Source organism: Bufo bufo, chromosome 5 (genome assembly GCF_905171765.1).
Source record: "Bufo bufo chromosome 5, aBufBuf1.1, whole genome shotgun sequence".
Classification (NCBI taxonomy): Eukaryota; Metazoa; Chordata; class Amphibia; order Anura; family Bufonidae; genus Bufo; species Bufo bufo.
In genome coordinates this window covers 345126886-345153683 of record NC_053393.1, presented here as the reverse complement: position 1 = coordinate 345153683, position 26798 = coordinate 345126886, and positions in this window count along the sequence as shown.

Below are 26798 nucleotides of genomic sequence, written 5' to 3'. Positions count from 1 at the left end.
ATGTTTTGGGGTGTCATTTTACATATACCCATGCTGGGTGAGATAAATATTTTGGTCAAATGCCAACTTTGTATAAAAAAATGGGAAAAGTTGTCTTTTTCCAAGATATTTCTCTCACCCAGCATGGGTATATGTAAAATGACACCCCAAAACACATTCCCCAACTTCTCCTGAGTACGGAGATACCAGATGTGTGACACTTTTTTGCAGCCTAGGTGGGCAAAGGGGCCCATATTACAAAGAGCACCTTTCGGATTTCACTGGTCAGTTTTTACAGAATTTGATTTCAAACTCCTTACCACACATTTGGGCCCCTAGAATGCCAGGGCAGTATAACTACCCCACAAGTGACCCCATTTTGGAAAGAAGAGACCCCAAGGTATTTCGTGATGGGCATAGTGAGTTCATAGAAGTTTTTATTTTTTGTCACAAGTTAGTGGAATATGAGACTTTGTAAGAAAAAAAAAAAAAAAAAAAAATCATCATTTTCTGCTAACTTGTGACAAAAAATAAAAAGTTCTATGAACTCACTATGCCCATCAGCGAATACCTTAGGGTGTGTACTTTCCGAAATGGGGTCATTTGTGGGGTGTTTGTACTGTCTGGCCATTGTAGAACCTCAGGAAACATGACAGGTGCTCAGAAAGTCAGAGCTGCTTCAAAAAGCGGAAATTCACATTTTTGTACCATAGTTTGTAAACGCTATAACTTTTACCCAAACCATTTTTTTTTTTTACCCAAACATTTTTTTTTTATCAAAGACATGTAGAACAATAAATTTTGAGCAAAATTTATATATGGATCTCGTTTTTTTTGCAAAATTTTACAACTGAAAGTGAAAAATGTCATTTTTTAGCAAAAAAATCGTTAAATTTCGATTAATAACAAAGCTCTATTAGTGAGAAGAAAAGGAGGTAAAATTCATTTGGGTGGTAAGTTGCATGACCGAGCAATAAACGGTGAAATTAGTGTAGGTCAGAAGTGTAAAAAGTGGCCTGGTCAACCACCTCCGGACCGCCTAACGCAGGATCGCGTTCCGGAGGTGGCAGCGCTGCGCACAGTCACGCATATACGCGTCATCTCGCGATGGCCGAGATTTCCTGTGAACGCGCGCACACAGGCGCGCGCGCTCACAGGAACGGACGGTAAGAGAGTTGATCTCCAGCCTGCCAGCGGCGATCGTTCACTGGCAGGCTGGAGATGTGTTTTTTTTAACCCCTAACAGGTATATTAGACGCTGTTTTGATAACAGCGTCTAATATACCTGCTACCTGGTCCTCTGGTGGTCCCCTTTGTTTGGATCGACCACCAGAGGACACAGGTAGCTCAGTAAAGTAGCACCAAGCACCACTACACTACACTACACCCCCCCCCCGTCACTTATTAACCCCTTATTAGCCCCTGATCACCCCTGATCACCCCATATAGACTCCCTGATCACCCCCCTGTCATTGATTACCCCCCTGTCATTGATCACCCCCCTGTAAAGCTCCATTCAGATGTCCGCATGATTTTTACGGATCCACTGATAGATGGATCGGATCCGCAAAACGCATCCGGACGTCTGAATGAAGCCTTACAGGGGCGTGATCAATGATCTCTCACCCAGCATGATCACGCCCTAGGCTGCAAAAAAGTGTCACACATCTGGTATTGCCGTACTCAGGAGAAGGTGGGGAATGTGTTTTGGGGTGTCATTTTACATATACCCATGCTGGGTGAGAGAAATATCTTGGCAAAAGACAACTTTTCCCATTTTTTTATACAAAGTTGGCATTTGACCAAGATATTTATCTCACCCAGCATGGGTATATGTAAAATGACACCCCAAAACACATTCCCCACCTTCTCCTGAGTACGGAGATACCAGATGTGTGACACTTTTTTGCAGCCTAGGTGGGCAAAGGGGCCCATATTCAAAGAGCACCTTTCGGATTTCACAGGTCATTTTTTACAGAATTTGATTTCAAACTCCTTACCACACATTTGGGCCCCTAAAATGCCAGGGCAGTATAACTACCCCACAAGTGACCCCATTTTGGAAAGAAGAGACCCCAAGGTATTTCGTGATGGGCATAGTGAGTTCATAGAAGTTTTTATTTTTTGTCACAAGTTAGTGGAATATGAGACTTTGTAAGAAAAAAAAAAAATAAAATCATCATTTTCCGCTAACTTGTGACAAAAAATAAAAAGTTCTATGAACTCACTATGCCCATCAGCGAATACCTTAGGGTGTGTACTTTCCGAAATGGGGTCATTTGTGGGGTGTTTGTACTGTCTGGGCATTGTAGAACCTCAGGAAACATGACAGGTGCTCAGAAAGTCAGAGCTGCTTCAAAAAGCGGAAATTCACATTTTTGTACCATAGTTTGTAAACGCTATAACTTTTACCCAAACCATTTTTTTTTTTTACCCAAACATTTTTTTTTTATCAAAGACATGTAGAACTATAAATTTAGAGCAAAATTTCTATATGGATCTCGTTTTTTTTGCAAAATTTTACAACTGAAAGTGAAAAATGTCATTTTTTTGCAAAAAAATCGTTAAATTTCGATTAATAACAAAAAAAGTAAAAATGTCAGCAGCAATGAAATACCACCAAATGAAAGCTCTATTAGTGAGAAGAAAAGGAGGTAAAATTCATTTGGGTGGTAAGTTGCATGACCGAGCAATAAACGGTGAAAGTAGTGTAGGTCAGAAGTGTAAAAAGTGGCCTGGTCTTTCAGGGTGTTTAAGCACTGGGGGCTGAGGTGGTTAAGCACTGGGGGCTGAGGTGGTTAAAGTAGGCCTGATACAGCAGAAACCACTAATTTAGAGAATTGCAAATCTGGGAATTGTATTTCAACCCAGAACAAAAACTGTGCTTTGACGGACACTAAATAACTTGACCAGCTAAAGCAGTAATGACAGATTTGTATGAATATAAATGTGAGGCCTATTTTTTAGGCGCTGGGTGACAGGTATACGTTTAATCACAGAATTAGACTTGGATCTGCACAGTAGCGTGTCTGTGAAGTTATTGAGAATAACTTGGTGACAGCTTGCCCCTGATGTAGTATATCGCCAAAAAATAACCACACTATTGATGGTTAAATGTACTTGGTGGCAGCTTGTGCTGGCGCACCACAAGCCACAAAATGGCCACCGATCAACCCAGAAAAAAGTGAATGAAAAACGCTCTGGGCAGCCTAAAAACAGTGAGCAATTGAATAGCAGCAGTTCAATGATCCACAGCTGTAGATCGATCACTGAATGAAGTCTTTTGGAGGAGTTAATCACTGCCTAATCTCGCCCTAACGTCGCAGCTGCAACCTCTGCCTACACTTGTATCAGCAGAGTGACGTGCAGCGCTACGTGACCCAAGCTTATATAGAGGCTGGGTCACATGCTGCACTGGCCAATCACAGCCATGCCAATAGTAGGCATTGCTGTGATGGCCTCTTGGGGCAAGTAGTATGATGCTTGTTGATTGGCTGCTTTGCAGCCTTTCAAAAAGCGCCAAGAAAGCGCCGAACACCGAACCCGAACCCAGACTTTTACGAAAATGTTCGGGTTCGGGTTCGCTCATCCCTAATAGTGACCACTGCGCTCCACCCTCACCCCTGGCCCTGCCTACTTGCCTCACGAGTCCTGATGACAGGGGACAACTGGACGACAGTCCCTAACTTAGGATACGTGCAGGGAAGACAGACAAGACAAAATACGGAACATAAAGGGACCGGGTCAGAACCAAGAGAGCTATGCAGTACAAAGGGTTAAGCAAAGAATGGTCAGGAGAAGCCGGGGTCAAATACCAGGAGAGTAGAGAAGTACAAGAGGAGTCCTAAGAGAGTAGTCAGGTGGGAGCCGAGGTCACAATACCAGGACGGATGCGCAGTACAGGAGGAGCAGGCAAAAGGATCGTCAGGGAACGGAATCAGGTGAGTATTCAGCAGTCCAACAAATAGCCAGGAACCTAGAAATTAACAGGCAACCTGTGGCTAGCAGGCTGCCTGTATTTATAGTGGTGAGTAAGGGTCATGTGACGTGGCCAGCGTCACATGACCGACAGACCAACCAGTTGAGCACCGAGTGATCAGCTCGGCGCTCAAGGCAGACTTAGGAGCAGGGAGCCACCCAGCAGTAAAGCCGCCCTGGGAATGAGGTCAAACACAGATCCTCATTCCCAAAGCTAAGCAACAGTTCTGCGGGCAATGGGGGACCGAGTGCACCTTCGGAACCCCCTTACAGTACCCCCCCTTTTACGAGGGGCCACCGGACCCAAGATATCAGGCGATGGCTTTTCAGGGTGTTCTAAATGAAATTTACGAACCAGTCTAGGAGCATGAACCTCCCTGGCAGGTACCCAAGATCTCTCTTCAAGTCCATACCCCTTCCAGTGAATCAGGTACTGCAAGGAGTTACGCACCTTCCTGACATCCACTATTTTAGACACAACATACTCGACAGCATCATTAACAAGAACCGGCGGAGGCGAGGCTTTCGATGGTACTACCGGTTCAAAATATTTTTTAAGTAGAGATTTATGGAACACATTATGAATGTGGAATGACTCGGGCAGCTCCAACCTAAATGATACCGGGTTAATCACCTCCGTGATCTTATATGGTCCAATAAAACGAGGAGCAAATTTTCTAGAAGCTACCTTGAGAGATAGATTCTTGGAGGACAACCATACTTTATTCCCAACCTGAAAGTTCACCCCCCTTGAACGTCTCCTATCGGCCTTGAGTTTTTGAGAACTTTGAGCCTTTTCTAGGTTCGATTGAACCCGGTTCGGAGGAGAGTTTATAAGCTTCAGGGTTAGAGGAGGAGACGGACGACCCAGAATGAAAACGGGGATGAAAACCATGGTAACAAAAGAAAGGGGAGACCCCAGCAGAAGAATTGACACGGTTATTCAAAGCAAATTCAGCCAACCTCAGGAATTTGACCCATAATTGCTGGTCATCATCAACATACAACCTCAGGAATTGCTCCACAGACTGATTAAGGCGTTCAGTCTGCCCATTACTCTCAGGATGGTAGGCGGAAGAAAAAGACAACAAAATTTTACATCTTTGACAGAAGGCCCTCAAGAATTTGGACACAAACTGCACACCCCTGTCCGAAACAATATTTTCCGGGATGCCATGTAAACGAACAATCTCTCTCACAAAAATAGACGCCAGGGTTTTAGCATTCGGAAGTTTAGACATGGGGATGAAATGAACCATCTTGCTAAACCTATCGACCACTACTCAAACCACATTCTTACCCTTCGCCAGCGGTAGGTCAGTTATAAAGTCCATCGAGATATGGGACCAGGGTCTACTGGGAATGGGTAGGGGTCGTAGGTTACCAGCAGGGCGAGTCCTAGGTGTCTTAGACCTGGCAGAAACCTCACAGGCTGACACGTAGGACTTGACATCCCTGGTCAGAGTGGGCCACCATTAAGATCTAGAAACCAGATCCTTAGTGCCCTCAACACCCGGATGTCCACAAAAGGCAGAATCGTGACACTCACCCAACAGCTGGAGACGAAATTGTACGGGAACAAACAACTTATCTGTTGGGGTGGATGCTGGTGCCAGATGTTGTTGAGCCTTAATGCGAGCACGAGATATCCTGGGTTAGAGCCGCTAAGAAGATGTTTGCTGGTAGGATGGATTCAGGCGGCGTCTCAATGGGTTGAAAAGCATGGAAGCTCCGAGATAATGCGTCTGCCTTAACATTTTTACTTCCCGGCCTGAACGTAATGGAGAAATCAAAACGGGTTAAAAACAGAGCCCATCGGCCTTGTCGAGGATTCAACCTCTTAGCGGACTCGAGAAACATTAGGTTTTTATGATCAGTGACAACAGTTACCCGATGCCTTGCCCCCTCCAAAAAATGTCTCCACTCCTCAAATGCCCATTTAATAGCCAGCAGCTCCCTATTCCCTATGTCGTAGTTTCTCTCCGTGGGAGAGAATTTCCTAGAGAAAAAGGCACACAGTCTCAGGTTAGTGAGGCTAGCAGGACCTTGTGAAAGGACTGCTCCTGCGCCGTCCTCGGACGCATCCACCTCCACAATAAAGGGTTTCTCCTGATCAGGCTGGATCAGAATGGGAGCGCTACTAAATGCCTTTTTTAATGTTTCAAATGAAGAAATGGCCTTGGTAGACCAATTCTCCAAATCCGCCCCATTCTTAGTAAGGTCGGTCAATGGCTTAGCAATTACAGAAAAATTCATGATAAATTTACGGTAGTAATTAGCGAAACCCAAAAACCGTTGTAAAGCCTTTAAGGATGAAGGCCTTACCCCTTCCTTAATTGCTAAAACCTTACCAGGATCCATCTTAAAGGCGTGAGGAGTCAAAACATGCCCTAGAAACAGTATCTCCTGTACACCAAAGACACATTTCTCTTGCTTAGCGGATAGCTGGTTCTCCCTCAACACCTCTAATACTTCTTTGACATGGGACACATGAGATTCAAAATCAGGAGAGAATATCAAAATGTCGTCAAGATAGACAATAATAAATTCACCTAAGAACTCCCTAAGAATATCGTTCATTAAGTTTTGGAACACAGCTGGGGCATTGCTGAGTACAAAAGGCATCACCTGATATTCAAAGTGTCCTATCGGAGTATTGAATGCTGTCTTTCATTCGTCTCCCTCCTTGATTCGGATTAGATTGTATGCCCCTTTCAGGTCAATCTTGGAAAACCAGGTTGCCCCCAAAATCTGGTTAAATAAATCTGGAATCAATGGGAGAGAGTATCTATTTTGGACAGTGATTTTATTTAATCTCCGGTAATCAATACAAGGCCTAAGACCACCATCCTTCTTTTTAACAAAGAAAAACCCTGCTCCCATAGGAGAGACTGAAGGTCTAATATGCCCTTTAGCAAGGCTCTCCTTAATATAATCTTCCATAGCCTTGCGTTCGGGCCCTGAAAGATTATAAATTCGACCTTTAGGAAATTCGGCACCCTTAATTAGCTCTATGACGCAATCATAAGGTCTATGGGGGTGTAGAACCTCTGGAGTAAGGAACGAGAACACATCAGAATATTCCTTAATAACAGAGGGTAATGTATTAGACCTTACTGAAACCCCAGCCTGGACCACGGACAAGCATGAGTCACACTTAGGTCCCCATTTCACCAACTCTCCTTTGGACCAATCAATTGTGGGGTTATGTAAACGGAGCCAAGGCAACCCTAGTACCACCTCAACCGGTAGGTTCTCCAGGACTAGAAGAGAACATCTCTCAGAGTGGCACACACCCACGGACAGAGAAATTTCAGAGGTACATGACCTCACCGTACCACCAATCAGCGGAGTAGCATCAATAGCCATGACATGGATAGGTGTAGGTAAAGCAAACATTGGAATACCCAATTTACAAGCAAACTCAAAGTCAATAAAGCTGGCCGCTGAACCGGAGTCAATAAAGGCCTTACCCGGCCACTTATTAACCCCCAGAGAAATTGTTATGGGTAACAAAAGCTTACCTTTAGAAAAATCAGGGTGTACCTGGTCTTTAGGTTGTCTGGTCTTTAGGTTGTCTTGCCTTAGGAGACTTGTCAGAGAGGACCCTCTTAGGACACTTGTTGATCCAATGGCCAGGATCTCCACAGTAGAAGCACTCTCCGCGTCTGCGACGAAGATTACCCCGGGTCATGCCAACCTGCATGGGTTCCTCGGTGGAGACCTCAGTGTTGTCCCTGGAAAAAGCCTCTGGCTGGACTGAACTGTTGTTCTTGTCGTCTCTCTCTAACTCGTCTGTCAAGTCGGACAACTAGGGTCATCATCTCCTCTAAGGTCTCAGGAATTTGGTAATTGACTAATAGATCTTTTAAATTATCAGATAGACCAGACCTAAACTGACTCTTCAGGGCTGGTTCATTCCATCCTGAGGGGACACACCACCGTCTGAATTGGGTGCAATACTCCTCCGCAGGGAGATTGCCCTGAACCAGTGCCCTAAGAGCCGTCTTGGCTACCAGGGCCCTGTCTGGTTCGTCATAGAGGGTACCCAGGACCTGAAAAAAAACCTCCACAGAAGTTAGACAACTGGCCCCAGGAGGTAACGAAAATGCCCAGTCCTGGGGATCACCCTGTAGTAGAGAAATGATAATCCCCACGCGTTGGCTCTCGGGACCGGAGGACACGGGGCGCAAACGGAAGTAGAGTTTGAAATTCTCCTTAAAGGAGAGAAACCTTTTTCAGTCTCCAGAAAAGGGTTCTGGGAGCTTGATCTGGGTTCAAAATGTGGACTGGAGGACAGAGGAGTGGAAGAACCTTTCCCTAACTCACAAGAACGAAGTTTCTCTCCTAGCTCCTGCACCCTCTGTGTCAAGTTAGAGACATGGTCAGTCAGGGTAGTAAGAGGATTCATGATACAGTGGTTATTGGGCCTGTTAATCTGTAACGGTCACGTCCACACACACAGGGGGAAGGATAGTGACCATTGCGCTCCACCCTCACCCCTGGCCCTGCCTACTTGCCTCACGAGTCCTGATGACAGGGGACAACTGGACGACAGTCCATAACTTAGGATACGTGCAGGGAAGACAGACAAGACAAAATACGGAACATGAACGGACCGGGTCAGAACCAAGAGAGCTACGCAGTACAAAGGGTTAAGCAAAGAATGGTCAGGAGAAGCCGGGGTCAAATACCAGGAGAGTAGAGAAGTACAAGAGGAGTCCTAAGAGAGTAATCAGGTGGGAGCCGAGGTCACAATATCAGGACGGATGCGCAGTACAGGAGGAGCAGGCAAAAGGATCGTCAGGGAACGGAATCAGGTGAGTATTCAGCAGTCCAACAAATAGCCAGGAACCTAGAAATTAACAGGCAACCTGTGGCTAGCAGGCTGCCTGTATTTATAGTGGGGAGTGAGGGTCATGTGACGTGGCCAGCGTCACATGACCGACAGACCAACCAGTTAAGCACCGAGTGATCAGCTCGGCGCTCAAGGCAGACTTAGGAGCAGGGAGCCACCCAGCAGTAAAGCCGCCCTGGGAATGAGGTCATACACAGATCCTCATTCCCAAAGCTAAGCAACAGTTCTGTGTCAATGGGGGACCGAGTGCACCTTCGGAACCCCGTTACAAAACCCATATGCACCAAAAAATGGTGACTTATCAGAGGACTCCTGGCGACGGTTATTTAAAGCAAACTCAGCAAGGGACAAAAAAGAATACCAATCCTCCTGATTCTCCTCCACAAAACAGCGCAGATATGTCTCCAGATTCTGATTGACGCGTTCGGTCTGACCATTCGACTGCGGGTGAAAAGCAGAAGAGAACGACAACCGAACCCCCAAGCGAGAACAGAAGGCCTTCCAGAATCTGGAAACAAATTACGTATATTGCTATTCAGAAAAAGTGACTTTTAAAAATACCTTTAATGGTGATACAGTGGGTATAGGTATGTATATACCAACAGTGAGTACTACAATTTCAAAAGGATTATATATAAATTTCTTTTGACAGGGGAGTAGTGACCCCTAACTAAAAACATATGCTAGTGATACAGAAACTATCAGTAGACTTACGGTGGTTCGAGGATCAAAACGAAAAATATATATATATATACACAATAGGGTCTGAGGGAAAGAGGGCAGGGCAGACCGAGTGCTTACCCTAAATGCCCTAAATGCTGCTCAGCCCAGGGTAACCCCCTGATGGTGGAGGTTCCCTGTCCCCGAACCTACACCTGTCAACTCCCTAGTTTGACCCTAGCCAGGGAATAGTGATAGGTACACAACAATAATATCAAGATATAACGGGGGCAACAGGTGGCTCAGGTGATCAGGGTCACCACCCGTCCTCTCCGAAATTCAAATAAACATATAAAGGATACTGAAAAAAGGGAGTGGGAAGGGGTCCAGATACTCAGGAAATCACCAATCCTTTCAGATAAATAATACGCACGTTTTAAAATATGCACATCTTGTTACACAGACCTCAACGCGTTTCACCTGTATAAAATCAGGCTCATCAGGAGGTAGGTAGAAAAATGGACAGAATCCAGTAGAGATACAGATGTGACCAATGATGGCATTAATATAGATGGAACGATACTTAGCTATAGATGTTCAAAATGAGGAGGCGTAGATATAATGTTACCAGATGGCAGGATAGCTACATCAATACGTGATACCTGAAAAAAGTGTATATACAAAGGGACACTTCAGTATATAATAACGCTACTCACAGCTCTATAAATGACTCTCACGGATTCAAGTAACGTAATAAAAACTTACATGGTGTTGATGCTGGCCATTGGCTCCCCCAGTAGCCTGCTTAGGGCCCAGGTGGAGTGCCAGTGAAAATAAGACCCATTTATACCATCTGAAGAATGCGTTCGGACGCCGGAAACCACTTCCGGTTCCGTGGAGCGCATGGTGGAACGCACAGGGCTTCCGGCCTGCGTCACTTCCGGCACCGTGGAACGCATCGTGAGCCGCATAGGGCCCGATGCCGGCGCCGGAAGATAAAAACTTTGGTGTTGAAGCTGGCCATTGGCTCCCCCAGTGGCCTGCTTTGGGCCCAGGTGGAATGCCAGTAAAAATAAAACCCGTTTATACGGTCTGAAGAATGCGTCCGGACGCCGAAAACCACTTCCGGTCCCGTGGAGCGCATGGTGGAACGCATAGGGCTTCCGGCCTGCGTCACTTCCGGCACCGTGGAACGCATCGTGAGCCGCATAGGGCCCGATGACGGCGCCGGAAGATGACAAGGGCCGTGCTGTCAAGGCAGAAGGGATCGCAGAGGGTTTAATAGAAAGGCCAGTAAGTAAGAGCTGAAAAATAGCGGCTGTGGATGACATGCCCAAGGTATCAATGTGCCAACAGATAAATGAAAAAATATATATACATAACCTGGGGGCGCAATCATTTTGGGGAACCCTCAGGGACAGCCCCCTTGGACACAAACGAATCACATAGCAGGAACAAAGTGTGATACTAATAAAAGATATTAGTCATGATACATACACAAACCTGCCTCTACATTGGTATTAATAAAATTGGGAGGTACCAGGTAGTGTTATTTGTAGATATAGGGATTCAGTCTTAGATACCCCTAATTATGGTGGTGCTTTTCGCACTGATCAGCCCAGAAACCCTGGGTCACATACCGGTGATGTTTGAAAAGATTACTGAGGGATGTCAAAATTAACACCATGACAGGGAAGATATTAGATAAAGCATGCAAAATGTAATCTTTCATTAAGACCGAGGGGGGACTGGGATTGAAAGCGATAGATCCAGGAGGACTCTTTTTGAAGAATCCTTCTGTCCCAGTCACCTCTCCTCTCAGGGAAGGGGACCACCTCCAACACCGAGAAACGGGCCGAGCTTACATCCCCTTTATGGCAGTTATTAAAATGGTGGGCCACCGGGGTGTCTTTTAATTTTTTAATGTCGTTCAGGTGTTCGCAGATTCTTCTCCGTAATTCCCTCTTTGTTTTGCCAATGTAGTCAAGTGGGCAGCTACATTGGCAAATATAAACTACGCCTTTGGTTTTACAATTGGCGAAGTCACGAATCACAAAAGGTCGTTGGGTCACCGAGCAAATTTTTGTTTTAGATGAATTAATAAAATTGCACGCTTTGCAGGAACCACATTTGAAGACACTGAGGGGCCTACGATCTAGCCATGTGCCTTCTCTTTTTGGGCCCTCATAATGACTATGGACTAGCCGATCTCGTAGGCTTCTCCCTTTACGGTAGGTTACTTGCGGGTAATTCCTAATTACCTGTGTGAGGTCAGGGTCCATAGTCAGAATTGCCCAGTGCCTTTTGAGTATAGATACCACTTCGCTGTTCCCAGAGTCAAATGTGGAGACGAGATGTATCAGGTGGTCACCAGTGTCTCTCACTCTTGGTATCAAAAGTTCATCTCTTTTCTTAGACTCTGCGAACTGAATGGAGTCCCTAAGGATCTTAGAGGGATAGCCCCTTTCTCTCAGTCTCTTCCTGAGTTTTCCTGACTCTTGCTAAAAGTTGACTCCCGAGGAACAATTCCTACGGACTCGCAGGTATTGTCCCCTTGGGATCCCTTTTTTGACTGCGGTAGGGTGGTGGCTCTCCCAATAGAGGATACTATTGGTTGCCGTGGGTTTCCGAAAGACTGAGGTGTTTAAGGTACCCTCTACTTTAGTCACCACCACATCCAAAAAGGTGATCTGCTCTAGTTGGGTTTCAAAGGTAAAACTCAGGCCGAGGTCATTATGGTTAAGGGTATCGATAAATCTGTGGAAAGCTGGAATACTGCCCTCCCAGATCAGGAAGACATCGTCGATATAACGTGTCCAAAAAGAGATGTTCTCACTCCACCATGGATGCTGATCTGGGAAGACGATGGTATCCTCCCACCAGCCCAGGAGGAGATTCGCATACGTGGGGGCACAGGAATTCCCCATAGCGGTCCCCCTGAGCTGGTGGTAAAAGGAGCCGTTAAACAGAAAAAAATTATGAGTAAGAATGTATTCCAGTAATTGCAAAATAAAACCATTATGTGCAATAAACTGGGTTCCTCTCATATTTAAAAAGTAATTCACAGCTGAGATTCCTTTGTCGTGTGGAATCGAGGTGTACAACGATTCCACATCGATGCTTGCCAGAATGCTTTTTGGATTTATCGTGAGGGTTTCGATTTTACGGAGAAAATCCATAGTATCCCGGGTAAAGGATGGTAGACTAAAGACAAAATCACGGAGTACCTTGTCAAGGTAGATTCCACCGTGATATGTCAAAGAATTAATACCCGAGACAATGGGGCGTCCTTTCAAGGGGTGTAACCCCTTGTGGATTTTTGGAAGACAATAGAAGGTGGCCGTTTGGGGGGGTTTTGGAAAAAGAAAATCAAATTCAGTTTTACTTATGACACCCTGTTGAAGGCCCTGACTGAGAATTCCAGTGAGATCAGTACGGAATACCTCGGTCGGGTCTGCAGGGATTTTTTTATAGTTATTTTTGTCATTAAGTAAGGACAGACACATTGATTGATATTTGTGGTGGTCCAGAAGCACCAGGTTACCACCTTTATCTGATTGTTTGATGATCAGGTCCTTGTTATTTTCTAAGTTCCTAAGGGCCTGGAACTCTGATGTCGACAAATTTGAGTGGAAGGGCATACCCTGTATCCTCTCAATGTCGGCAATAACAAGACGTAAAAAGATATCAATATACTCCGTACTGACTGGTGGTGGTAATCTGGATCTTCGCGGCCGCAATTCAGTAAAAGGGCCTTTTCCTGGGACCCTGGTTCCCTCATCACAAAGTTCTATTAGATTTTGGAGGTCTTGGAAATCATTAGGGTTGATTCCCAAGTCCAAACATGTTTTTTTATTATGATTTTTAAAGAATTTATGCCATTTTAATTTTCTGGTAAATAAATTCAAATCCTTTACCCAGGTAAAGGTATCATGTTTGGTTGTCGGCACAAAACAAATTACGTGCCCCTATCAGAAACGATGTCTGAAGGAATGCCATGCAATTTAACAATGTGATCAACAAACGCTTGCGCCAACGTCTTAGCATTGGGTAACCAGGAAAGGGAATGAAATGCGCCATTTTGCTAAAACGGTCCACTACCACCAGAATCACAGTCTTCCCCGAGGAACAAGGCAGGTCCGTAATGAAGTCCATGGACAGATGCGTCCAAGGAGGGGAAGGAATGGGTAACGGGAGGAGAGAACACGATGGCCGTGAATGAGGGACCTTGGCACGAGCGCAGGTCTCGCAAGCTGCCACAAAACCCTCAACCGTCTTACGAATAGCCGGCCACCAGAATCTCTGAGCAATGAGATCCACTATGGCTCTACTCCCCGGTTGCCCAGCAAGGACAGTATCGTGGTGCTCCTTAAAAACCTTGTGTCGTAAAGCGAGAGGCACAAACAACCTCCCAGGAGAACAAAGATCAGGAGCCTCTGCCTAGGCTACCTGAACCTCTGCCTCCAAATCAGGATAAAGAGCAGAGACGACCACCCCTTCAGCCAAAATGGGACCCGAGTCTTCAAAGTTCCCCCCTCCCGAAAAACAACGTGACAGGGCATCCGCCTTCACATTTTTAACCCTAGGGCGGAACGTGAGAACAAAATTAAACCTAGAAAAGAACAAAGACCATCTGGCCTGTCTCGGGTTCAGACGCTTGGTCGATTCCAAGTAGGCCAGATTCTTATGGTCTGTAAACACGGTAATAGGGTGTCTGGCTCCCTCTAACCAATGGCGCCATTCCTTAAAAGCTAATTTGATGGCCAACAACTCCCTATCTCCCACATCATAATTTCTCTCTGCAGAGGAAAGTTTCCTTGAAAAAAAGGCACACGGTCGCCATTTGGCAGGAGAGGGACCCTGAGATAAGACCGCACCCACACCCACCTCAGAAGCATCCACCTCAACAATAAAAGGTAGAGAGACATCAGGTTGTACCAAAATGGTTGCGGAAGCAAAACTCTCTTTAATACTAGAAAAGGCTTTAAGCGCATCTACCGACCACGAGGAAAAATCCACCCCTTTTTTAATCATATCAGTGAGTGGCTTAACAACAGAGGAATAATTCAAAATTAACTTTCTGTAATAATTGGCAAAACCCAAAAACCGCATCAGCGCCTTCTGATTCTCAGGAAGCTCACAATCAAGCACAGCGCGGATCTTCTCAGGGTCCATGCGAAAACCAGAAGTGGAGAGAAGAAAACCAAGAAATTGAATCTCCGGAACCACGAACACACATTTTTTCAGTTTAGCATACAATTTATTCTCCCGCAGAATGAGCAAGACCTGGCGTAGGTGGTCCCGATGAGTCTTGAAATCAGGAGAAAAAAATCTAAATGTCATCTAGATACACCAGTACAAATTTCCCCATTAAATAATAAAAAAATGCTGTTCACAAAATGTGGGAAGACGTCCGGAGCATTCATCAAACCAAAGGGCAAAACCAAATTCTCGAAATGACCCTCAGGGGTATTGAAGGCCGTCTTCCATTCGCCCCCTTCCCTGACCCTGACTAGGTTGTATGCCCCTCTTAACCACTTTAGGGCCACAGGTTTATACCCCCCTAGTGACCAGGCCCTTTTTTACAAATCGGCACTTCACAAATTTAACGGTTTATTGCTTGGTCATGCAACTTGGCACCCAAATGAATTTTACCTCTTTTTCTTCTCACAAATACAGCTTTCTTTTGGTGGTATTTGATTGCTGCTGACATTTTTCTGATATTAATCAAAATAGACCGCAATTTTCTAAAGAAAAGTGTATTTTTAACTTTCTCTGGTTAAATTGTTCAAATATAATTACATTTCTATACAAGTTTGTGTCAGAATTTATTGTGCTACATGTCTTTGATAAAAAAAAAATCCAATAAGTGTATATTTATTGGTTTGCACAAAAGTTATAGCGTTTACAAACTATGGTACAAAAATGTGAATTTCCGCATTTTGAAGCAGCTCTGACTTTCTGAGCACCTGTGTTTCTTGAGGTGCTAGAATGCCAGGATAGTATAAATACCCCCCAAATGACCCAATTTTAGAAAGAAGACACCCCAAAGTATTCGTGGAGGGGCATGGTGAGTTTATGTATGATTTAATTTTTTTTCACAAGTTAGCGGAAAATGACACTTTCTGAGATAAAAAAAAATATATAAAGTTTCCATTTCTGCTAACTTCTGGCAAAAAAAAAAAAAATCTTCCACGGACTCACTCCGCCCCTCAGTGAATACCTTGGGGTGTCTACTTTCCGAAATGGGGTCATTTGTGGGGTGTGTTTACTGTTCTGGCATTTTGGGCGGTGCTAAATTGTGAGCAACCCTGTAAAATCTAAGGCCCCTTTCACACGGGCGAGCATTCCGCACTGAATCCTGACCCATTCATTTCTATGGGGCTGTGCCCACGAGCAGTGATTTTCACGCATCACTTGTGCATTGCGTGAAAATCGCAGCATGTTCTATATTCTGCATTTTTCATGCAACGCAGGCCCCATAGAAGTGAATGGGGCTGCGTGAAAATCGAGAGCATCCGCAAGCAAGTGCGGATGCGGTGTGATTTTCACGCACGGTTGCTAGGAGACGATCGGAATGGGGACCCGATCATTATTATTTCCCCTTATAACATGGTTATAAGGGAATATAATAGCATTCTGAATACAGAATGCTAAGTAAAATAGGGCTGGAGGGGTTAAAAAAAAATTTCAAAAAATGTAACTCACCTTTGTGCACCTAGGCTGCAAAAAAGTGTCACACATGTGGTATTGTCGTACTCAGAAGAAGTAGAGCAATGTGTTTTGGGGTGTATTCTTACATTTACCCATACTGTGTGTTAGAAATTTCTCTGTAAATGACAACTTTTAAATTTTTTTATACAAAGTTGTCAATTTACAGAGATTTTTCTCTCACCCAGCATGGGTATATGTAAAAATACACCCCAAAACACCTTGCCCTACTTCTTCTGAGTACGTCGATACCACATGTGTGACACTTTTTTGCAGCCTAGGTGCGTAAAGGGGCCGAAAGTCCAACGAGTACCTTTAGGCTGGTTTCACACGGGCGTTGCAGGAAAAGGTGCGGGTGCGTTGCGGGAACATGCGCGATTTTTCCGCACGAATGCAAAACATTAGAATGCGTATTGCACTCGCGTGAGAAAAATCGTGCATGTTTGGTACCCAAACCCGAACTTCTTCACAGAAGTTCGGGCTTGGGATCGGTGTTCTGTAGATTGTATTATTTTCCCTTATAACGTGGTTATAAGGGAAAATAATAGCTTTCTGAATACAGAATGCATAGTAAAATCGCGCTGGAGGGGTTAAAAATTTTTATTAAAAAATTTAACTCACCTTAATCCACTTGTTCGCGCAGCCGGCATCTCTTCTGTCTTTAACTGTGAGCAATAGGACCTTTGATGACATCACTACGCTCATCACATGATCCATCACCATGGTGATGGATCATGTGATGGACCATGTGATGAACGCAGTGACGTCATCAAAGGTCCTATTGCTCACAGTTAAAGACAAAAGAGATGTCGGCTGCGCGAACAAGTGGATTAAGGTGAGTTAAATTTTTTAATATTTTTTTTAACCCCTCCAGCGCGATTTTACTATGCATTCTGTATTCAGAAAGCTATTATTTTCCCTTATAACCATGTTATGAGGGAAAATAATACAATCTACAGAACACCGATCCTTCTGTGAAGAAGTTTGGGTTTGGGTAGCAAACATGCACGATTTTTCTCACGCGAGTGCAAAACGCATTCCAATGTTTTGCACTCGCGTGGAAAAATTGCGCATGTTCCCGCAACGCACCCGCACCTTTTCCCGCAACGCCCGTGTGAAACCAGCCTAAAGTTACTCGTTGGACTTTCGGCCCCTTTACGCACCTAGGCTGCAAAAAAGTGTCACACATGTGGTATCGACGTACTCAGAAGAAGTAGAGCAAGGTGTTTTGGGGTGTATTTTTACATATACCCATGCTGGGTGAGAGAAAAATCTCTGTAAATTGAAAACTTTGTATAAAAAAATTTAAAAGTTGTCATTTACAGAGAAATTTCTCACACACAGTATGGCTAAATGTAAAAATACACCCCAAAACACATTGCTCTACTTCTTCTGAGTACGGCAATACCACATGTGTGACACTTTTTTGCAGCCTAGGTGCACAAAGGGGCCCAAATTCCAATTAGTACCTTTAGGATTTCACAGGGCATTTTTTACACATTTGGATTCCAAACTACTTCTCACGCTTTAGGGCCCCTAAAATGCCAGGGCAGTATAAATACCCCACAAGTGACCCCATTTTGGAAAGAAGACACCCCAAGGTATTCCGTGAGGGGCATGGCGAGTTCATTGATTTTTTATTTTGGCACAAGTTAGCGGAAAATGATTTATTTATTTATTTTTTCTTACAAAGTCTCATATTCCACTAACTTGTGACAAAAAATAAAATTTTACATGAACTCGCCATGCCCCTCACGGAATAACTTGGGGTGTCTTCTTTCCAAAATGGGGTCACTTGTGGGGTATTTATACTGCCCTGGCATTTTAGGGGCCCTAAAGCGTGAGAAGTAGTTTGGAATCCAAATGCGTAAAAAATGCCCTGTGAAATCCTAAAGGTACTCATTGGAATTTGGGCCCCTTTGTGCACCTAGGCTGCAAAAAAGTGTCACACATGTGGTATCGCCGTACTCAGAAGAAGTAGGGCAATGTGTTTTGGGGGTGTATTTTTACATATACCCATGCTGGGTGAGAGAAATATCTGTGACAACTTTTTTATACAAAGTTGTCAATTTACAGAGATATTTCTCTCACCCAGCATGGGTATATGTAAAAATACACCCCAAAACACATTGCCCTACTTCTTCTGAGTACGGCGATACCACATGTGTACCTTTAGGATTTCACAGGGCATTTTTTACGCATTTGGATTCCAAACTACTTCTCACGCTTTAGGGCCCCTAAAATGCCAGGGCAGTATAAATACCCCACAAGTGACCCCATTTTGGAAAGAAGATACCCCAAGGTATTTCATGAGGGGTATGGCGAGTTCATATAAAATTTTATTTTTTGTCACAAGTTGTAAGAAAAAAAAATCTTCTATGAACTCGCCATGCCCCTCACGAAATACCTTGGGGTGTCTTCTTTCCAAAATGGGGTCACTTGTGGGGTATTTATACTGCCCTGGCATTTTATGGGCCATAAAGCATGAGAAGTAGTTTGGAATCCAAATGCGTAAAAAATGCCCTGTGAAATTCTAAAGGTACTCATTGGAATTTGGGCCCCTTTGCGCACCTAGGCTGCAAAAAAGTGTAACACATGTGGTATCGCCGTACTCAGAAGAAGTAGGGAAATGTGTTTTCGGGTGTATTTTTACATATACCCATACTGTATGTGAGAAATATCTCTGTAAAGTGACAACTTTGTATAATTTTTTTTTTAAAGTTGTAATTTACAGAGATATTTCTCACACACAGGATGGGTATGTGTGAAAAGACACCCCAAAACACATTGCCCTACTTCTCTTGAGTACGGCGATACCACATGTGTGACACTTTTTTGCAGCCTAGGTGCGCAAAGGGGCCCAAATTCCAATGAGTACCTTTTAGGAGGGCCTTTTTAGACATTTGGATCCCAGACTTTTTCTCACGCTTTAGGGCCCCTAAAATGCCAGGGCAGTAGAAATACCACACATGTGACCCCATTTTGGAAAGAAGACACCCCAAGGTTTTCCGTGAGGGGCATAGAAGATTTTTCTTTTTGGCACAAGTTAGCAGAAATTTATATTTTTTAGTTTTTTCTAACAAAGTCTCCCTTTCCGCTAACTTGGGACAAAAAGTTCAATCTTTCATGGACTCAATATGCCCCTCAGCAAATACCTTCGGGTGTCTTCTTTCCAAAATGGGGTCATTTGTGGGGTGTTTGTACTGCCCTGGCATTTGAGGGTCTCCACAATCATTACATGTATGGCCAGTATTAGGAGTTTCTGCTATTCTCCTTATATTGAGCATATGGGTAATGAGATTTTTTTTTCCGTTCAGCCTCTGGGCTGAAAGAAAAAATGAACGGCACAGATTTCTTCATTCGCATCGATCAATGTGGATGAAAAAATCTCTGCCAAAAAAAGTGCAAAAAAAAAAAAGAGGGGAAAGGCGTCTGCCAGGACATAGGAGCTTCGCCCAACATCCAAATCCACTCAGCTCGTATGCCCTGGCAAACCCGATTTCTCCATTCACATCAATCGATGTGGATGAATAAATCATTGCCAGAATTTTTTTTTTTTTTATACAAAGTGTTTGCCAAAGCATATGAACACCGCCCCCCAGCTCATAAGCCTTGGCAAACATATTTTTTTTACTGCAGAGGAGAAATCTCGTCTTGCAGCGGCGCATACACCTTTTGTGTAATCATCTGACAGCAGCGCAATGCTTCTGTCAGAATGCACATCAGTGCTGCAGCTGGTTGATCGCTTGGTCCACCTTGAAGGTAAAAAAAAAAAAAAAAAGAAGAAAAACCAGGCAGCAACGCAATACATTTATTAAAATTAACTTTATATAACATTTGAAACACAACATTAACTTTTATAAACTTTATTGAACATTTGAAACAGAACATTAACTTTTTTGCTTACCTGTGATTATTATTATTTTTTCTACCTTTAGAGGATAAACCTCTCCTTCCCCATGGGACAATGTGCAAAGCGCAAATCGCCCAGAGATGTGGCGAAGTACATTATGCACTTTGTCCCAGGTGAAAGGAGAGGTTTGTGGCAGCTCTGTGTGAAAGGGCCCTAAGACCCCTGTGTGCCTGTCCTGTGTCACGCAATCCCTACACTAATAGTGTATCTGTGTGTGGTACTTGCGGAAACACTCCCCTATGCATAGGGCAGGCTGATCAGGACAGTCAGGACAAAAAACGGTGGTGTCACGCCTTATTCCAGCCCTGCTACAGATACGACATCTTTTGCTTGGGGAACGGTGAGTTGGGGTACCAGGATAGACACTCGGGAAGTGTCTGGCATGTAGCCGGCTCACTACATCAGGGACTTTGGGCATGGACCCTCCTGGATACAGGAGTTCCGAAATGATCTCTTCCTGGAATTTTAGCAAGGATCCTGTTCTCCCAGCCTTACTGTAGAGAACAAAACTATTATAGACAGCCAATTGAATTAAATAAACAGACACCTTCTTATACCAGCATCTTGTGCGGCGGGACACTAAATAAGGAGCCAACATCTGGTCATTGAAGTCCAACCCTCCCGTGTGAAGGTTATAGTCGTGGACAGAGAGGGGTTTCTCAATGACTCGGACTAGGACTAGGTCCCGCGGTGCCACAGCATTGAATTCCGACTAGATGTAAGTACCGAAAGAGGGCAACACTTGTGTAAAAATTGTCCACGTATAAGTGGTACCCCTTGTGGAGTAAGGGTGACACCAAGTCCCAGACAATCTTGCCACTGCTCCCCAGGTAGTCAGGGCATCCGACCGGCTCCAGTTTTGAGTCTTTTCCCTCAAAGACCCTAAAATGATATTTATAGCCTGTGGCCCTTTCACAGAGCTTATACAGTTTGACCCCATACCGGGCGCGCTTGCTGGGGATGTACTGTTTGATGCCAAGGCGCCCGGTAAAATGTATAAGGGACTCGTCTATGCAGATGTTCTGATTGGGGGTATACGCATCTGCAAATCTGGATGACAAATGGTCTATGAGGGGCCGAATTTTGTGGAGCCGGTCATAAGCAGGGTGGCCTCTTGGATGACAGGTTTTATTGTCAGCGAAATGCATAAAGCGCATGATGACCTCAAAACGTGCCCTGGACATTGCAGCAGAGAACATGGGCATGTAATGTATTGGGTCTTTAGACCAATAGGACCGCAATACTTTTTTTTAGTTAGACCCATGCTGAGGATAAGGCCCAAAAATGTTTTAAATTCGGAAACTGTGACTGGTTTCCACCGGTAAGGCTGGGCATAGAAGCTTTCTGGATTGGCGGTTATATAGTCTGTGGCGTAGCGGTTTCTGCCACTACTAAGTCATAGAGATCCGCTGTGAAGAACAGCTCAAAAAACTCAAGGGCCGATCCTAAATGAGCTGTCTCCATGCGAACTCCAGACTGGGCGGTGAAAGGGGGCAATACGGGTGCGGGGGAAGCAGGGGATTGCCAATTAGGGTTTGCCAGCACCTCTGGGAGACTAAGGGCTCTACGGGCCTGTAAACGTGGTGGCTGCGACGGGGGAGTTAATGCACGTGCCACCGTACCAGCTTGAACTGCCCTTCTGGTGCTCGCCACTTCACCAGGGAATACGGCAGTGCTGGTAGAAGGTCCAGGATGTGCTGCGCTGCTGGTGTATGCCGCACCATAAAAAAGATCAGCACTAGTGTTGATCATGAATATTCGAATTTCGAATTTTTTTCGCGAATATAGGTACTTCGAAAATTCGCGAAAATTTCGAATATAGTTATATATATTCGAAATTTCGAATTTTTTCATTTTTTTTTCATTTTTTTTTTTTCATTTTTTTTTTTTAAATCAGTACACATGATCCCTCACTGCTTCGAGCTTGTGGGCCAATAAGAAGGCTGCAATATACTTGACTTTAGGAGTAGTAGTGTTTGCGAATTTCGCTCTATATTCGTTTTTTTTAAAGATTCGCTATATTGCTATATATTCTTGTTTTAGAATATTACGAATATTCGAAAAAAGAAGTTATAGCAATATAGAGAATATTCGAAAAAAATCGAATAGAGCAATTTAGCTAATATAGTGATAAAATCTTCTTTGTCTAATAGTAGTTGTAAGTTGAAAAATTCGCAATAAAAAATTTGAATCCGAAAATTCGAATTCCGAAAATTCGCATATTACACAATCATTACCTTTCCGATTTTTAGAGTAAAAAAAAAATCGCGAATTTTCGAATTTGCGAATTTTCGACAAATATTCTACAAAATATTCGCGAACTATTGCGAATTCGAATATGACCCCTGCCGCTCATCACTAATCAGCACTAGCACCACTCTGCTGCAAATGAGGCTCATCTTGCGGGGTAGGCAGAACACTGACATGGGGTCGGGTACGCCTGACCGTAGCAGGGACCTCAACCTCATCATCTTCACTAGCGGTTAGCGTGCCACTGCTGTATACAGGTTCATATTCTGAACCACTGGATTCAGCGGGTGAGGCGTCCCCATCGCTTTCATCCATCAGGGCCAGAATCCTGTAGGCCTCTTCAGTGGAATACCCCATTTTTGCCATTTTGGACTAACTAAATTTAGGGGGTATTCCTCTGAGACTACCCAGGAAAAAGAGCAAACCTGCCTAGTAAAAAGGAGTGCTTGCGAAGTAAATCTGCGATCGCTAATAAAGATCCAAAAAGCTCAAAAGTGATCTTTATAGCGGCGCAGCGATTTTACGGTGTTTTTGCAGTGATTAGAAAAAAAAAATTCTGCCACTGCGGTGGGGCGGACTGAACGCAAGTGTGCGCACAAGATCAGGCCTGATCGGGCGAACACTGCGTTTTTTGTAGAGCCTAAGGTGACCCTAATGTACTTATATAGATCTGATTGCGATCAGTCTTGATCACTTACAGATACTATATAGTACTAATGCTGATTTGCGACAGCGATGACGCTAATCAGCGACTAATCAGTGACTGCTGTGCGGTGGGCTGGGCGCTAACTACCTAACAATGCGGTAATGAGGGACCCTTACAGGGGGGTGATCAATGACAGGGGGGCGACAGGGGGGTTATCAGGTAGTTTATATGGGGTGATCAGGGGTTAATAAGGGGTTAATAAGTGACAGGGGGGGTGTAGTGTATGTGTGGTGATTGGTGCTACTTACAGAGCTGCCTGTGTCCTCTGGTGGTCGATCCAAGTAAAAGGGACCACCAGAGGACCAGGTAGCAGGTATATCAGACGCTATTTACAAAATAGCGTCTGATATACTAATTTCATTGGATCTTTTAAAAATCTACAGCCTGCCAACCAATGATCGCTGCCGGCAGGTTGTAGTTAAACTTGTTCCCATGGCTCTGACGTGAACGTTATGCGCGCGCGTTCACAGGAAATGTCGGGTCTCACGAGATGACGCCTATTGGCGTCATCGAGACCTGAGAGCACCACCGTCCTGACGCCTATCGGCGTTAGTGTGATGGGAGGTGGTTAAATCCAACTTAGAAAAAAATTTGCCACAACAATCTGGTTAAACAGGTCTGGGATCAGAGGAAGCGGATATGGGTCACGAATTGTGATACGGTTCAGCTCCCTGAAATCCAGACAAGGTCTTAAAGAACCATCTTTTTTCTTAACAAAAAAAAAACAGCGGCAACAGGTGATTTCGAGGGTCGGATGTGTCCCTTTCTCAGGCTCTCAGAGATATAAGTATGCATAGCGACTCTTTCAGGTTGGGAAAGATTGTATAAGCGTGATTTTGGCAGCTTGTTGCCTGGGATGAGATTAATAGGGCAGTCGTACTCCCGGTGAGGGGGCAACTCCTGTACGCCACTCTCGGAAAACACATCCGAAAATTCTGAGAGAAAAGATGGCACAGTCTTGGTAGAAACCTCTGAAAGAGACGCCGTGAGGCAATTCTCTCTGCAAAACTCACTCTAACCATTTATTTGCCTTGCTTGCCAATGAATGGTGGGGTTATGTTTAGTGAGCCAGGGTAGCCCCAACACTAGAGGAGTAGGTAATCCGCTTAGGACGAAACAAGACAATTCCTCAATATGAGCGTCAGCCACAGTCAAACGGATATTGTGAACTATGCCCTTTAACGATCTTTGAGAAAATGGAGCGGAATCGATAGGAAAAACAGGTATATCCTTTTCCAAAGTGCATACCTGGAAACCATGCGTTATTGCAAATTGATTATCAATGAGATTGACAGCTGCTCCACTATCTACAAAAATCTCACAAACAATGTTCTTGCTGTCTAGCGCCACCCTGGCAGGTAGGAGAAAGCGGGAACTACAAGCAAACGGCAAACCTTCAATTTCCGCATCAACCTTGCCAATAGTAGCAAATGGAAAGTTTTTAGAGGGTTTTTTTCTTTTTGTTTTTCTTTTATTACCCTCACAAAACTCCATGAATCTCCTAGAGGGGCAAACATTAGCCAAATGATTTATACCCCCACAACAGAAACAAACCCTCCTCTGAGAGCTGAATCCTCTACTATCAGAGGCAAGCAAACCCAGCTGCATGGCCTCCTCCTCAGAGGAGATTGAGACAGACTGAGACCCCTGCGCACTGAATGAGACAGCCCCACTGTCCTTGGGCTGAATATGGCAGGAAGGAGTGGTCTCCTCTCTCTCTCTAAGACGCCTGTCAATACGAACAGCTAGAGACATGGCAGACTCTAACAAGGCTGGTCTCTCATGAAAAGCAAATGCATCTTTCAATCTTTCCGAAAGACCATGGCAAAATTGACTTCGGAGTGCAGCATCATTCCAACCAGTATCAGCTGCCCATCTCTGAAATTCAGAACAATATATCTCTGCGGACTGTTTACCCTGGCATAATAAACACAGTTTAGATTCATCCAGAGCAATACGATCCGGGTCATCATATATCTGCCCCAGGGCTACAAAAAATTCATCCACCGATCGGAGGGGCCGTGCTCCCACCGGCAGCGAAAAGGCCCAAGACTGAGAGTTATCCCTGAGCAGCGAGATGATGATCCCCACCCTCTGCTCGTTATCACCAGAGGAATGGGGAAGTAGGCGAAAATGGAGTTTGCAAGCCTCTCTAAAGCGAACAAAATTCTCACTACCCCTGGAGAACATATCCGGAAGCGAGATCTTAGGCTCGGAACAAACTCCATGAACGCCAGCAGAACCGGTCACCTGAAACTGAGACACAGTTTTACGGAGATCTGCTACCTCCAGCGAAAGACCTTGCATGCGGTCAATCAAGGCTGAAACCGGATCCATGCTTAAGACGGTTACGGCGGTTTATAATGTCACGGATGGTGTTGCAGATAGCTGGAACTTATGAATAAACATCCAACTGGCTTGATCCCAAACTAAGGAGCATATGGGTGAGCCCTATTAATCCCTAAGAGCTCTCCCTGACTGATATGCCCATGCAAGGGTCTGAATGGTAGAGGATTGCATGCCCATGTACCTAAGACTGTGTGACACCTGAAGACCCTATAATAGTGAGTGGACACGACCACCGGCTCCCTGCACTAAATACGGACTGAGTCAGGGTCACCTAGGATCAAGCCAGCAAGGAAACACAAATAAAGAAAAAGACTTATCTTAGCAAACAGCAGCAGCAGCCTCCAGCAGTGAACACCTCATCCAGGAAGTAGTATAAACCGCAAAGTGAGGCAGTATGGGAGGGAATATAAAGGGAGACAATTAGTCTAAATCGCTGACACCTGGGAGAAGGAAAGGAGATGACAAAGTGAAAACAAAACAATGAAGGTCATGCAAGAGGTAGAGAAGAACATCTGCCAGACCTTCTCACAGAACTGGTCACAGTCACAGTGACAGTACCAAAGTGCTCGGGTGCTCTGGCCGAACACATTGGTATGCCGAGCACCCAAGTATAATGGAAGTCAATTGGAGAACCCGAGCATTAAACCAGGCACGCCCTGCTCTGAAGAGGGGAGGGTGACTGGTTCATGGAAAAAGGTCAGAAAATGATGGAAACACCACCTAAATGGTTCAGGAACAGCATGGGGAGGATGTCTGGATGCATCTTGGACTCCCAGGTCACTGCTGGGAACTATGTTGTCCGAGTAGTACGTCACTTTGACAGACTGACAATAATACGTACCAAACTGAAGATAAAAATCGATTTTAGAGGAAAAATTGTTAGGAAACATTCTTTCCTGTATATTTACTTGTATATAAAGTGCAAGTGCTGCCAAAGATTACAAGGAAGAGGCACTCCGATTCAACCTATATATCACATAAAGGAGGGCCTCATTCACATTGCGGTACAATTGTTCAGGTAGTGGGACTCCTACACTCATAAAGCCAATGCACTAAGTGAAAGGGCTGCCAAAAAATAACAAGGAACCGGCACTCCAATACACCCTTTGTTACACATAAAGGAGGGCATCATACACAGCCTTGAAAAATTATGATTGATGGCCTGCTGGTGATCCTCAAAAACATTTGGAGCAAGGGCCGGCTGATCTGACTATCTAAAACATTATGGGTGAGGGCCTACTGCCTCTTTGGTGACTCTAGATAACCTGGGGCTGATCGCACGTCTCCGTGATGGCGACGATCCATTTGGATGTCTGCCCTATCAACTTTCAATATTATTTTCAGCCCAAACCATGTAGACCATGGGTAATGGGGGAATCATGGTTCGATTCCAG